Source organism: Aulonocara stuartgranti, assembly GCF_965226115.1.
Source record: "Aulonocara stuartgranti genome assembly, chromosome: 19".
NCBI lineage: Eukaryota > Metazoa > Chordata > Actinopteri > Cichliformes > Cichlidae > Aulonocara > Aulonocara stuartgranti.
Window position 1 is genome coordinate 4513617 of NC_138955.1, and position 16103 is coordinate 4529719.

General features: G+C 41.5%; 1 long non-coding RNA gene across 1 annotated transcript in view; it reads left to right on the forward strand.

The window, feature by feature from the left end:
- The window catches only part of LOC309694964, a 28845-nt gene extending 22665 nt beyond the window's left edge, over positions 1-6180 (forward strand). The window contains exon 3 of the long non-coding RNA XR_014273003.1: positions 5700-6180. This is a non-coding gene — a long non-coding RNA (uncharacterized lncRNA). The remainder of the gene's footprint in view (positions 1-5699) is intronic.
- The last annotated feature ends 9923 nt before the right edge of the window (positions 6181-16103 follow it).

The following is a 16103-nucleotide window of genomic DNA, read 5'->3' on the forward strand; positions in this document are numbered from 1 at the left end:
AAACCATAACAATACACTAATTCAGATATGCATTCCTTTGCAAGCGAGTGGGTGTTTCTTCAGACCACGGCAGCTTGCTTTGACTTGTACGTTGCGCTGCGAGAACGTGCAAAAAGGATGAAAACAAAAAGAAAAATCCCAAAAGAAAAATTCAGCTGACCAGCTAGGTAGAGGGAGGCGACACAGTGAAGCCAAGCGGGCCCGCTTTCTGAATGCATCCCGTGAGCTTCAAATCCGTGTCACGTTGGGAATTGCAATAGAGGAAACAAAGGGGGGACAGAGGGTGTGGGAAGGAGAGGCCGCGGCTCGTAGATCAAGAGGCTGTGTTTGAGTATCTTATCTCGCCTGTCGCCAGCTCAACCTGGCTCCATTGACATTGTGTAGGGATTAGAAAGGTCCACAGCGGCTGATTATTTGGGTGAGTGAGCGGTTCCGTGTAAACAAACATTGTGCCCGGGATTCTTCCAGTCACAACATGGGCCCGTGACAAACAGCATATGCAAACACATACACACAAACATCCATAAAACACAGCCACTGTGGTGCGTCGTGCAGGTCGTGGGCAGCGGTGGTGGCTTCTCATCTATTGTCAGGCACTAACAGTTTAAACTTGTAGTCCAGGAAAGCACGTCGTTACCCCGGAAACATCAAAAGATATGCTTGGGTATATACAAAGTTCTGTTATTGACTGTGAGTGGATCACATTGTTCCTTTGAAACGTGCTAAAAGATGGCAAAAGAAGAATGAGGCTACTGTAACCAAAAACTGCTGGCATCTGTACAATTGCTAAAGCCAAGAGGAGTCAAGTGGAAGCATATTGGGGGTGAAGGGAAGCTAGCAATTATAAGAAAAAAAAGTGTATTATAGTTTACTGACAACACAATACCGTTACTGCCAAGCAGATGGGATAACACCAAGTTCGAGAAAAAGCATTTATTTATAAACACAATTCCTCTGTGAGTCTCCACAACCTACACTGTACATTAAAAAAAAAGAAAAACAGTGGTAGAGTGAGAAGCGCACGTGGAAGAGGCTGTGAATTCGACTGCATCTCCAGATATCCATTCCAGATGCTGGCTAGACTTGGTGGAGCCAGGGCCTGCTGCACTGGGGGTTGGATTTAGTTGTCTTTTCCTCCAGGTGTGATGCCTCATGCTGATTCCCCCACATGTTCCATGGGTCTTATCCAAACACGCAGGGGCTGGTGACAGCGCCGGTAAGGCTGCCCCGCCTCCTGCACACCCCCCCGCCTGCCTTCCTCTATTTTTACCTCCCCTCGTGGCCCACCCACCCGCCAGCGCTGCAAAATTGTGACGAGCGACTACTCTTCTTATCCTTACCTGTCATCAGAGCAGCTATGCTGAATCCCTACCCACCTGAAAGTCTACTTCCTTTAAGGAGCTTTTTTCCCCCTTTATTCCACTTTTTCCATTCCTTCAGACTTCTGTCTCCTCCTGGCTTTGAACCCTTTTGACAAGGGGTTATGTTCACACTGCTCCTCCGTGGGCTCTGGTGCTCTGCTGCAGTCTGGGAAAGACCAGTTGTTACTCTTGTAACTCAATCGTGCTCAGCGGTGATGTAGGACATATTAAACTCGTCATATTTCAAGGCTGGTCAGTTTTAGGACAGTGCGCCATCGGGGAGTGTTAGGTGGTTAAAAAAAGCAAAATGGAGTGGAAAAAGAAAAATAGCAGCTCTGCCGTTTTGTGTATTTGTTCCCCCAGCTGGATGTTCAGTGTCGGTTTCCATTAAAAGGGTCAGTGAGCGAAATTCTTTATCCCACTGTGAACTAGGCTGGCTTAAGCTCTCTCTTTTTGCAGTTTTTATTTTTACTCTACACCATGACTCCATTCTCCCATTACAAAATGAAAGTTTCCCGTTAACGTACATGAAATCCTCCTACTCTTAGAGTGGTTTTTTTTCTTTTTCTTAGGGCAGGGACAGATAGAAGCAGTGGGGGCAAACATTATTAGCTAGCCCACACAAAATATGTTGTCTCATGGCTTGAGTTGGACGCTTTCCAGCACTGGCATAACCAAGGATAACATATTTATGGGAAGAAGAAACAAGCGTCCTTATTGAAACATGTTGGCCTTCATTTCTTTGACAGGAATCCGTTGCGGTTCATCAGTATTGCAACAGACATTGAGATGATTGATTGTTTGTTCCCATTTGAAGTTGTTTTTTTTTTCTTTTTTAACAGGGATGAAAAGTTTTATAAATTTATTACAAGTCAATTATAGAGTTACAGATTAATTACAAGGCTTTTGTTTTGAATGATGAAGTCATTAGATTAAAATGGCTACATACCCTGTTTTACTGCAGAAGCTTTAAAATGCAATTAAATGGTTGTCTTTTCTTAATCCATTAATCTATTCAGTTCCCTGTAAAGTATTTAGACACCACATTTTGAGTTATATCTTACAGACGCAAGCTAGTCTGGTCTGTAAAACAGTCCGTCTGCACACTCGAGTGTGTAAGTAGTCTTCTGTTATCATAATTTTACTTGGATACTTTGAAACTCCCCTTGAGCCAGAGCAATGTAAATGATTTCCTGATGTTTAAACCATCGTTGCTGTGATTAGACACAGAGGATCACGATTGCAGCTTATAAACTGCCTGTAATGTCCCCAGAGCTCATTAAAAAGCACAGAAATGATGGCAACGCTTAACTCTCTGCGAATGTGCAGTGACAGAAAGTGACTATGATTTGATTTTATTGTTTTTACAGTATAGTCAAAACCGTTGTGTCTTCAAACCAAAAGACAGAAGCCAAGAGCGTCAAATCCACGATGGTCCTAATAACGTGCATCTGTATCTTATCAACTCATTTTCTCATCAGGTTTTTTTTCCAGCGGTTAATAATATTGTAATTCCCCTTCGGGGGGTGATTAATATGTTGTGTCAAAGTAAATCAGATTTTTTTTTGGCAACTGAAGTCTAATGTGATGGGTGCAGCAAAAGTCAGGAAGCTGTGGTTTGGTTTGGGAGCTGTGGTTCAGTTTCACTCGTCATTGTTGCTACACTTCCACTCCCTTTCTTTTGGATCATAGAAATGCTGCTGCTGAACAGAAAAGTAATGCTTAGACTGAGAGTTTTCTTAGTTTGAATGAAGTCCAAGAGATGGACTTCATAGATGGTTCGTCGATGGGACGATTTAGAAATTACATGGTTTTATATGTAAATCTAATTTTTTCCTTATATTGAGGCGTATATTCAAATAAGTCATGTTTCTGTTTTGGGGTGTTTCTCATTGATGGGAACTAATTCCCCCTGTTAGTTCCAGGTGAACCATAGCTAGCATTCAGTCAAGCCACCTTTTCTGGTGACATCATTGCCGGTCATGTCGTCTTTTCTGCTCCAGCGAGAGCTAAATGTTGAACCTTAGTGAGGCCCCAGTGCTGGTATTAATTTCTTGGGCCTGTTGGCATCCATCCCCTGGCAGACCAGCTCCAGTCTCAGCCTCAGCCCAAGTTCTGGTTCCATCTCCATGTAGGAGTGTTACTGGAAAGCTGGACAGCGGGTCTGGCTCCCATAATCATTTCAAACCGATCTGCCAGCATCTGTAGCAAAGTTTGCAGGAGATTAACTAGCATTCAGAGTGGACAGACAGGAGTAAAATAAATAAATATATGTATATGTGTGTGTGTGTGTATATAATGTATTAAGAGGAAAAAGAACACTCATCCTGCTATCATACATCATCTTTACAAACCTGTAAAAGAAATGAACTCCTTCTGCGGTCCATTTTTCTGCAATATGGCTTTACAGCTTAATACGATATAGTGCATGCATTTGTGGAATTTCTATGTGGTTTCCAAGAGTTTTAGCAATTTATACTGGGAAAGGGTTGTTTCCAATTGCAAACAGAAGGAATGGCTGAATAATGAAGTGGAATCTTTTTTCTTTTTTGCAAGGAGATAAGAAACTAAAGTTCACAAGTCGCTTCGTGTTAATATATTCACCACTCAAGGACTATAAGCATGTGAGCATGAAGAACAATTAAATAAATAAAAACACATTTGATGACCCATATGCAGTGTTCATACTTTAGATTGAAGCATATACACTCCAACTACTTTGTATTATGTTGCTTTAATACATGGATTGCAGGCTTATTCCATTCAAACAAATGCAGCTGGTGGTCAGCAATATGTTACTTCATGCTGTTTCATGAACTAGTTTGTCTTTGTCTCATTGGCTCTCCTGCCAAAGAAACTAGATATGTACTAGCTATACCGTTAGAGCATGCCCGCTGCATTCAGTAACAGTTAGTACATCTGTGGTGGTGATTATAAATGTACCTTACACTGACTGTGAGTCTCTGTGTGTAGAGGTGATCAGAAAGTCCCACTGGGTCTTGTTCTGCCGTTCACAGGATTCCATTGGCTTCATGGGACACTGCACAGTTTTTGAGGCTATTAGTGAATGTTTAACGTTGAGTCAACATGAGGGAATACTGTACCTTCCCCAAATTTATGAGACCAAGATGTAGAATGATTAAACCTCACCTCTGACAATCATTATAACTAGGTTTGCTTGGGTAGGAAAATCCAGTGTTTCCTCCTCCTTTAAAATAAACATTACGTTGGCCTGGATTTACAGTTTTCTGAGCTGAATCTAGTGAGTCCACAAAACATAAATTTCAGTTTGGAAAGAAGAGAAACACTATAACCTTTACAAGTATTTCATTATGATGAGGGAGTTTTGACACAACAATAGGTTCACATCCTGCCGGTGTTTCTACATAATACCAAAGCACTCCCGCTAATCCTTTTTCATGCATCACATATACGTCATATATCACGTTTAGATGCTTTATTGAAGTTATCTGTGCATGAACTCTCTCCTGACTAGCTGACCTCCACCATGATGCCCATGAATCTCTTTCTTCCTGGACCAACAACTCCGCAGAGGTTTCTTCTACAAGCTGTTGTTCCTCCTGTAAACACAAATAGAATAGTGTGTATGTGTATCTGTGTGCGGATGGGGTTATTCAAAAGCTGTTCCACTTGCATGGCAACGCCTCATTACCCATACTGCCTTCTTCTTTGCCCTGAAGTGGGGTGCAGCTCCCCTCACTGGGCCCAGTTGTCAAGGTGACCCAACATGCCCCAGGATGGCAGGTAGGCAGGCAGACAGGCTGGGAGAGAGGGGGCTGTTCACCCTGTCTTTATTGTACGGGGCCCACCGTATGCTACCTGGTACACTAGACCCTGGGTACTTCCAGACTGCAGTATATATCCCGGTGAGCAAGCAGCTGATCTCATTTTTCAACAAGCAGCTGCCCCAACATCAGGCCCAGGTGAAGGTGACCTCCCTTGCCTGTTGGTGTGTCTCCTAAAGTAGAGAGGTGCAGTCAGTGCTGTGCAAAATAATGCTATAATGAAATCAGAATTTGATTGTTGATCTGGCACCCACAGTATGCAAGGCTTGTAGACACAAATGCGACAGTTGTTGCAGAGTTATTGTAGCAGCCTGTGATGTTTGAACTGTGTTTTCTGCAAAATGACACAGATCAGGAAGCACAAACAGGCCATTTTATCTTTGCGCACATCTATCTCTGTGTCTTGTTCATTCTCACACTATGCATTTCTCTATCCATTTACCCATTCCTTCCTCTTATTTGTGTCTCTCTTTCCCTCCCTCCCTCCCTGTCTCTTCCTGTCACCCCCCTCCCTCTTCTACTTCTAACACAGGACAGATTGGGAAGCCGTGATGGCGGCACAGAAGTTGAGGGAGAAGCTATTTATCCCAGACGGATCAGGAGGTGTGTGACGGAGGTGTGGACGGTTGCTGCAGGTCAGTGACGTTGGCAGGCGCCAGGCAGGCCGGCCCACATGGCTCGGGGACTGTGGGACTACAGACAGATGGCACCTGGTGGGTGACAAACAATTAACAAACCAACAAGAATAGCTGGATCGGCAGTATACCCACAAGCACAGGAGATAGCAAGAGAGCGGGTGCATCTGTGCTCTGAACACTTTTACTCTTTACTTTTCCTCTTCCCAAGTCTTGTTTTGTATAACAGTTGCAATTTACCCATGTGTCTTTTTCACAAAAACACTCTTGTTGTCGTGTCGCTATAGAACAGTCTAAATAAAGCAGTGTGGAGCATATGCAGCCAGCATATGTTTCTGTTTATTTCAGAAGAAGCAGTGGGTAATTTAAATGTGCAATACTGTGGAACAGCACATTTGATATCTACTTAAATGTTAAGCAAAACTTATAAACAGTTACATAAAGTTTGTCTTTGCAATCGCATTGCCTGCATTGGTTACAGGTTATGTGTAAAATCCATGCTGGGAATAGATTGTGTGGTTTATGGTCGTCACTGGTATTGGACTGTCTAACTACATTCAATTGTAATTAGACAGTCCACTTACTGTACACTGAAGATGGCCTCTGTTGTCATAAATGAGAAAATATGTGATTATTTAATCTTTTTTAAGAGTGACAAGATTGAAATTATTATCCATACTGAGCTCTGTGTGCGAGTAAACGACTGTCATCTGGTAGAATTATTACTTTGGACCGGCACTGGTACTTGTGTGTGTGTGTGTGTGTGTGTGTGTGTGTGTGTGTGTGTGTGTGTGTGTGTGTGTGTGGAGGAACACATCTGGAGTCTAGACTCAATGGCTCTGTGGGCAGGGTCCTATCTCCAAGCAGCATCAGGTCCGGAGACCGGCCATGTTGACATAGGTGGCACACACACACACCGGCATCTGTTTCAACAGTCAGTACTCACACACACACACACACACACACACACACACACACACACACACACACACACACACACACACACACAAGCACTTTGATTCTCCAGTTTGAGGGCGAAGGAGGGAGGAGGTGACAGAGAAGTACCCAAGGTGGAGTTATTGGGGGTACGATGCACCGCCTCCTGAACCATCAGAGGTCCCTGGTAACCAAAAGCAAATGCTACTTCTCAGAATCAGCACTGTAAATCCTCCAATCCCCCCTTTCCTTTGCTGTGTCAGGATATTAAGGTAAAGGAGGGGAGGGCAACATGTGTATCTATGCGTTTTTGTTTTTTTTTTTCTCCGCATGCTGATTGTGTGGTTGTGCTCGTGTTCATACGTGTGTGCTTTTATGTGTGCGTCGTTAACAAACAACACATATTATGAATTCCCTCCTGAGGAGTTATGGGTAATCTTGAAAATGGCCCCACAGTAGTCTTCAGGGGGAAGTCTATGTGTGTGTGTGTGTGTGTGTGTGTTTGTGTGTGAGTGTGTGTGCAAAAGAGAGAAACTGCTACTGGGCTGCATTGCAGGGTGTATGCTGAAAAAGCCTTTAGCGCTTCCAGATCAGTGAGTTTTATTAGTCCGTATCAGAGGACTGCCACTTGTGATTTACATCTTTGTGATGTGAAAACACACACACACACACACACACACACACACACACACACACACACACACACACACACACACACACACACACACGTGATATATTAATACCTACATTTTCCCTGCATGTCACTTGCTAATGTACACACAAAGTGTATAGAAAGAAATTAAAATGAGGACTGAGCAGAAACTCTCCCTTGTGTCAGCCAAAACTGAACAACAGGCAAGACAGATGGATGCAGACTTAAGAGTAAAAGATGTATAAAACAAGCCATTGTGATAGACAGCCAGAGAAAATGAATTCTGCAATACTCTGAAGCCAGTTTACATAGAGCCTTGACATATTAATGGGATAAACACAGTGATAAATCTTGGTCGGGGAGTGACATGCAAAGAATGCTGGTGCGGTAAGCTTTTCACAGTAGCAAAATAAACACAGATAAGACTGTGGGAATAATTATAAAGAGGTATGGCACAAGGTACATGTGTGTGAGCCTGCTTGGACCAACAGACACACATGGAAAACATAGGCAACAGCAGCACCTACAGCTTAGGTATCATTTTCTTTGGAGATTTACTTGTCAAATACAGTTAGGTCCATAATTTGTTGGATAAAGACACCAACACCATCATGTTACATTTTAAATCACTGATTAATATGCAGACTTTCAGATTTCATTCAAGGGGTTTAACAAACATTGCAGATTAACTGTTAAGGATTTACAGCCATTTTTATACATGCACCCTTGTTTCCAGAGGCTCAAATGTAATTAAACAAACTAACATAATTTTAAATATAAGGGTTGTTCTTAATTCTTGTAAATCCTTTGCGCTCAGGGACTGCCTGATGTTTAGGACCCATGAACATCACCAAATGCTGTGTTTCCTCTCTTGAGCAGCTCTGGCAGGATGCAGTTGCTGCTTATTTGTTGGTCTTTCTGTATTCAGTAACTGAAAAGCATGCCCTATTGAACTGCAATCAGGTGACTGACCTTGCCTTCTGAAACTCTTGGGTTTTCTTGCAGTATGCTTAGGGTCATTATCTGTTTCACAATGCAGTTTCACAGCATTTTGCTCAATCTGAGCAGAGAGTAAAAATCCATACACTTACAATTCCTGCTGCTGCTTCTATCAGCAGTCAAATCAACCCTGTTAAAGATAAATAAGCACTGGTCACCTGGTTCCACTGGCAATGATATAGTACATGCCCATGTCATAAGCCTTCACCATGTTTGACCCATGATGTGATGTGATTCTTCCCCATGTGTTTCTTCATAACTTCATCTTGGTTTTATCTCTCCAGAGCCTTTGAAAGATTTTTCAGGTGTTTTTTTGGAAAAGTCTAATCTCATTTTCCTGTTCTTGAACGTAACCAGTGGTTTTCACCTTGTTGTACACCTCCTATTTTTTTGTTCACAAAGGATTGTAGAGCGTGATTTCCTTGCAAATTTTCTTGACATTGTGAATTTGCTTTTTTTCAACCATGGAAATAATTCTGTCATCATAAACTTTAATTGTCTTCTGCTGGTTTTCAGGCCTTTTGATCTTGTTGAGCAGACCAGCACATTCCTTCTCTTTAAGAACGTGATAGGCCGTTGGTTTCGCAATTCTTAAAGTTAGATATATTTTATTAATATTTTAACCTGATAATGACCTTGCTCACATTTCTTTTGCCTCATATTTAAAATTGCAGTTAAAAGCTACAGAATACAAACTTGGCACACCCATTAAACTGCTCCTAAGTCAACTGTCTCCTTAATTTTAAGCCTCTGAAAATGTACTGATCCACATACAAAAAAAAGCTGTAATTCAGTTAATACAGTATGTTTGCAAAAACCTTCTTGCAGTTACAACTGAAAGTCTATACTTTAATCGCGCCTTGATTGATTTAAAATCCTGTGTGGTGGGATATACAGGCAAAACTAAAACAAATTATGGATCTAACTCACGTCTATTCTTAAACCATGAAACCAATATGATTTCTATTAGCACATTAAAACAGTAATAATGAATGGGCTTCTAGAAAGTTAAAAAATATACATTAACAAAAGGAGTAAGTCAGCAGAGGTGGGTATACTCAGCTGCAGTTAAATGTCAAGAAAAATAAGAAGCGCTTCTGCAGTAGCAAAGAGCCCATAATACAGTCCGAGGTATAAATTTTCCTGTCACCTTCTCTGTGGTCGATAAGGGAGAAAGATTGGGTTGAAAATTGATTTTCCAGAATAATTGCTATTCTCTTCGTCTCGGGCACTCAAGTGTCTCCAAGGCTATTTTCCATTACAGCTGCTGGCTCTCCAATTTACCTGCCCTAAGTAAATACAAGAAAAGGCACAGCCTTTGGCCTCTGGACTCATCAAGGTTGTGAAACTTACAGATGATAAGATTTACGGTGAGCTCCATATAATTGGCCGGCAGTATTCTGGAGATTGATAAAGCTTGACCTTTGTGACGCGTGAAGCTTGAGACACCCATGACACAACAGCCTTTCATTGTCCCATAGAAAGCGAGCTGAAAATATTTATTACCAGACTGAGGTTGTGCCACATTGCGCCACGCAGTCGTAAATGGAACGAGCTGAAGCGTGTTCTTTGCAGAAATGCGATGGACTTCGGTCACATCACAGACACAGATGTGGACAGCAGTTCATGATAGCCAATGTGCTTTGCGTGTCATCACCATTTCGATCTCCTGTCCTCCTTCAAACAGCAGCAAACAGACCGACTGCATGAAAGGTGATTAGTTTGCACGTTTTTACCGAGCCAGATCTAATTTCTCATTACTTAGCTGGTACCTGGTGTGGTCCTCGTGTGGCCAATCCTACCCTCCTTTTTACCGTTCAGCTAGTAACAACAGCTATTTTTATGAACTGACACGTCACTACATTGATTTTATAACAGTTTAGGTAAACATGCACACCAAAAGAATCATTCCTTTCTTTTTAAAAAATATTTAAAAGTCATCTTGCTTGTGAACATGCACAGCAAAGGCGGTTTGTATGTAGTAAATGCCAGGTGAACAGGAATCTCTGCTGCTTTCATTAGAGATTGTGTTGTGTGTTGCATTGTATTGTATCATTGTGTGGAACAGAGAGTGATTCTCTAGCCTTCTGTCCTCCTGAATATCATACTCGGCTGCCATCTGAAGCCTCCCTGCTTTGCTCCAGTGTACAAAACCCTATTGTGTTTTTTTTGAGATAAGCAGAGATGGCGAGAGTGAGAAAGAGAAAGGGAGAGAAGGAGGGAGAGAGAGGGTGAAAGACTCCTCTGGAGGCGCCAAGCCTATCTCCCCTATCTCCTCCAGAGAACATGCCGGCATTCCCAAAGACACTGACGCTAAGAGCCTCATCGCCCTGCTGCCCACCTCCAGGAGAAGGAGACGAGGAGATTTGTGTCATGGTAACCCAATCCCTTTCCCTTCTGAACTCCCCGTCGCCCCTGACTGCCTGGGAGAGTGACGGAGAGTTTGAGATTGGTGGGAGACTCAGAGGGGTGTTATTGTTTTTGAACAGAGGTGCACTAAGAGTCATGACTATATGTCAGTGCATCTTGTATAGTCATGTGTAATTTTGGAGTTGTTTCAGTTGTCTTTGTTGTTCCTCAATAGCCTTTTCTGCCCGAATGAAGAGATATAATTCAGTTTTATTGACCAACTTTTACAGTAAAAATCGAGCCATGATTTTGAGACAGAAATAGAAAAACTTGCTTGTTTTGAAGTGTGCTGGGTGGACACGTTATTTTAAGTGGAGCTAAATTAAATAACTCAGTCATCGTACTGTGCAAAAGTCTCGAGCCACCGCTCATTTCATTATATTTTGCATCCAATGAATCAGACTTTCTTGTGATTTTTAAAGTAGTTTTGAGAAATACCTAAAGGTCTTTCAAAGTTTTTTACTTTCTTTAAGTAAAGTAATACCAGATTATGATCGATCGTTAAGTACCATCTGAATTGATTCTGATTGACAATGGCTTATTTTTTCGCTGCCAAAAAACACTACAAATGCAGGAAAAGCATAGCTGCATAGAAAACAATGGAACAATGGGAAAGGATCAGTGATGGATAGGCCTCCCCCAACTCAGGGCAGTCAACATCCAAAGAAAAGCTTTGAAGGTCCTTCAAAGAAAGCAGCAGAACTACATCTTAAGATTACTTAAGAAAGGCCTAAGTGAGTTCAGGCTGTGATGAAGAATTAATCTTCAGGTCATACCAAATATTGACTTTTAAGCTTGTTAGAATTTTAGAAACACTGTTTTTTTCATTATACACTATGTTAAATTGCACGTTGCAGTAAATTGCTGCACTTACTTCCCATTTTTCTTCCAAATACAAAGAAATGAGTCTCCAGGGGTAGCTCAAGAGCTTGGCACAGATCTGCCAGTGCTGTATACTGGTCTGGCAATATTTTTAACTGCACATGAGTTTTTCTTCATACATGTACGTCTACAGTGATCTGTATGTGTCTGGATATGCTTATATTGGTGGGTGTGCGACACTGGAGACCACAGACATTTGCATCGTGGATTTAGTCTTGGTTTCAGAACAGTTACGCCCTTGCCTGTGCATGTATCACTGTTTAATATCTACCAGTGGCCCTACTTTATTTGGGACTGAGTGGGATTGACTCCCACGGACGGCTTCGAGAAGAGATGTGACACTTAGAGAGAGAAGAGCAGAGAAGGAGGAGGTCGTGTAAACACATTCACACATAGATACACACTCGCTCACATGTTAACACATTTCAAGCCAATATTCACACAGCTACATTTTTAGGATGCCTTCCTAATGCTCTTTTAACATTTTAACATTCACCAGATTTTCGTTTTCGTCTAGACAACAACTGAAAAAATAACTGCGAAAAAGTTTACAAACTAAGCAGATGCTGAGCACAAGTTGTAATGCCAACATAACGATTGCATTACTTCCTATCCATACCTATTAGAATTCAAAGAGTCAACAAAGTAGTGTAGGTGTACATAATGAATGAAACACAGAATGTGACATCTCCTTGAATTCACACATTTAATATTTCATGGTTCAGAAGCACACCTGAGAGCTGAACATATGACTGAATCAAAACTTAATGTGGAACACGCAATATGCTGAAACTATGAAGTCAGGGGGAGGAGGAGACTGAATTACTGCATCAAGGATGACAGAGTGAAGTTAGTAAAACACTGAACTGCAGTCACTTTTTATTTCAAACTTTCAAAAAAATATAAATTTAACCCTTTATTGCATGTAATGTGGATTTTGTTTGCCTCATATTTTATTCTAAATCTGCCATAAAGCCAAACAAGTCAGCAAAATTCTTCCATTTAATCTCAATAGAACCTACAGTTTTTAAAGTGTCTGTGATGTTTATCTCCTGCACAAACTCACTCCACACACTCGCCTTCACCACTGTAGCATCTTCCAAACATGTGTTGAACCCACCAGGAGTCTGCCTTGTGGAGATGTGTGTGACCGTATTTGTGTATTTGTGTGTTCAAGCAGGCCTTCCTGCAAGTGTGTGTTCAGCATGACGTGGCAACCCCCTGCCCTGTTCAAACATGGCGTTGGCTGTGCAGGCAGCCTCATTGTCAGGCTTGGCTTGCCAGTGGTACACGCTGTGCCTGGCACCCTGTGGAGGGGGAAGGAAGGAGCACAGCGGGGCCAGGCCGCCTCCAACACCTCTCCCACCGAGCCAAAGGCCCCTCTGGTGGGGCTCTGAACACCAGAACAGGCCCAGGGAGAAATGATAATGAGGACCAAGACTGTGTTACACAGGATAACACATAGGGATGCCATCACAGGTTTTAAACCGTTCATGCACACACACACACATGCACACACACACACACACACACACACACACACACACACACACACACACACACACACACACACACACACACACACACACACACCAAGACGTAAACATGCAAATATAGAAACATATGCACTCAAGCATGTCTGCTCTTAATCAGGCTGGCGGGGACGCAAACAAACACACAGAGAAAAACTCACAATCTAGTTTAGCAGACGACATCTGCATGTGGAAAAAATTGGAAAATTTACATCGTCTAGGGATTCCACTCATTCAGAATTTTGTCAGTCAAATCAGATTTCAGCATTTCAGGGAGACACTTTGAATATGCGCTCCCTTTTTTTAAACATATGGATTTAGCTGAATAATGAGCCACATAACACACATGTTTATCTTTTCAAGTTAAGCTATTTTAGGCTCATTTTGACTCACTGGAAAGAACATCAAATGAAATTCATTGATCACTATGAATAGTTTGCCTTGGCTGTTAGTTCTTTCACACAGAGGTAAAATTTAACTTTTTAATGATTCTTCGAAACGTAAAAATGCTGGTGTTACTTTCCTGTCACCTGGCTCATTAATTGGTAACCTACTGTTTGGAACAACTTTGCAGCGGTGAGTGGGGAGGAAACCAGGGAGACCGATGTAATGCTGCATTCTTACAGAGCAGGGAACACAATTCAGTTATTTATCTCCTATGTATAACAGACACTGTATGATTACAGTAGCTGAGAGATGGACTTTCAACTGGCGATCGCTGCTTACACGCACTCTCTTTGCAAACTTCCCACAACAAGGGAACTACACCATATGCAGGTTCCTTAAAGTGGCAGGTTTAGCCAATAGCAAGAGAATCGTTCCACGTTGTTTATCTGCATAATTTATCCATAATTATGCAGATAAACAAATGCTTGATTCCTAGTCACATTGGGGATGTTTGACTAATGTTTTCAGAGCGCCTCCCTCATGTAGACCCTTGTCTTTATTTTACAAAATCAACTGCCTCAATCTGGAGAGGTTTACCCTTAAATAAATAAAGTCATTTGATTTCAAGCTGATCACTGGTCCCTGTTTTCTCCTGCATGTGAGACTTAGCTTTGATTACATATTACCTAGCTTGATATCAGACTTACTGAATATGTCAACTCCTCAGTTTTCATGTTGCATCCACTCTAATCAATTACTGAAGGGGATTCAATTTTTCCTAATAAATCAGGAGAGACCAACGTTCCCACTTATATTAAGGCAAGGCAAGTTTATTTGTATAGCACAATTCAACAACAAGGTGATTCAAAGTGCTTTACAGAGACATTAGAAACAAGAACAAATAAAAAGCATGATTTAAAATTGATTAAAACAAGCAAATAAACTAACTAACTAATTAACAAACAAACAAACAAACAACAGTATATAAAATCAAAACAGATAAAATCAGAACAGTAGATAAAATCAGTAGTTAAATGTAAGTTTTGAAATTTAAGCTTAAAGTGTGGATTTGGTGCTTTATTCAAATGCAGCTGAGAACAGGTGAGTCTTCAACCTGGATTTAAATAAACTGAGTGTTTCAGCTGATCTGAGGCTTTCTGGGAGTTTGTTCCAGATATAAGGAGCATAAAAGCTGAATGCAGCTTCTCCGTGTCTGGTTCTGACTCTGGGAACTGATAAAAGACCGGATCCAGATGACCTGAGGGATCTGGATGGTTCATACTGGGTCAGGAGGTCATTGATGTATTTTAGTCCTAAACCATTCAGAGCTTTATAGGCCAGCATCAGAACTTTAAAGTCTATCCTCTGACGGACAGGCAGCCAGTGTAAGGACCTCAGAGCTGGACTGATGTGGTCCACTTTTTTGGTCTTAGTGAGGACTCGAGCAGCAGAGTTCTGAATGAGCTGTAGTTGTCTGACTGATTTTTTAGGTAGACCTGTAAAGATGCTGTTACAGTAATCAAGCCTACTAAAGATGAATGCATGGACTAGTTTTTCCAGGTCCTGTTGAGACATCAGATCTTTTATCCTTGAAATATTCTTGAGGTGATAGTAAGCTGACTTTGTTATTGTCTTAAGGTGTTTTTCTAAGTTTAGGTCTGCATCCATCACTACACCCAAATTTCTCGCCTGGTTTGTGGTTTTTAGATGTATAGATTGAAGTTCTCTGGTGACCTGTAATCGTTTTTCTTTGGCGCCAAAGACTATTACCTCAGTTTTGTTTTTGTTTAGCTGGAGAAAATTGTGGCACAACCAGTCATTGATTTCCTCAATGCATTTACCAAGAGCCTGTACAGGGCCTCGGTCTCCTGGTGACATTGTGATATATATTTGTGTGTCATCTGCATAGCTGTGATAGTTTATTTTGTTGTTGTTTATAATCTGTGCCAGTGGGAGCATGTAGATGTTAAACAGAAGGGGTCCCAAGATGGAACCTTGGGGAACTCCACATGTGATACTTGTCTGCTCAGATGTGAAGTTACCTATTGATACAAAGTATTTCCTGTTTTCTACGTATGTTTTGAACCAGTTTAGTACAGTTCCTGAAAGACCTGTCCAGTTCTCCAGTCGTTTGAGTAATATGTTGTGGTCAACTGTATCAAATGCTGCACTGAGATCCAGTAAAACTAGGACTGACATTTTTCCACTGTCTGTATTCAGACATATGTCATTAAACACTTTGGTCAGAGCGGTTTCAGTGCTGTGGTTCTGTCTAAAACCTGACTGGAAGGCATCGTAGCAATTATTCTGTTTTAAGAAGTAACTGAGCTGTTGAGAAACTGCTTTTTCAGTGATCTTACTTAAAAACGGGAGATTTGAGATCGGCCTGTAGTTGTTCATTTGTGTCTTGTCAAGATTGTCCTTTTTCAGTATAGGTTTGATTACAGCAGTTTTTAGTGATTCTGGAAACACACCTGATAATAAAGAAAAGTTGACGATCTGCA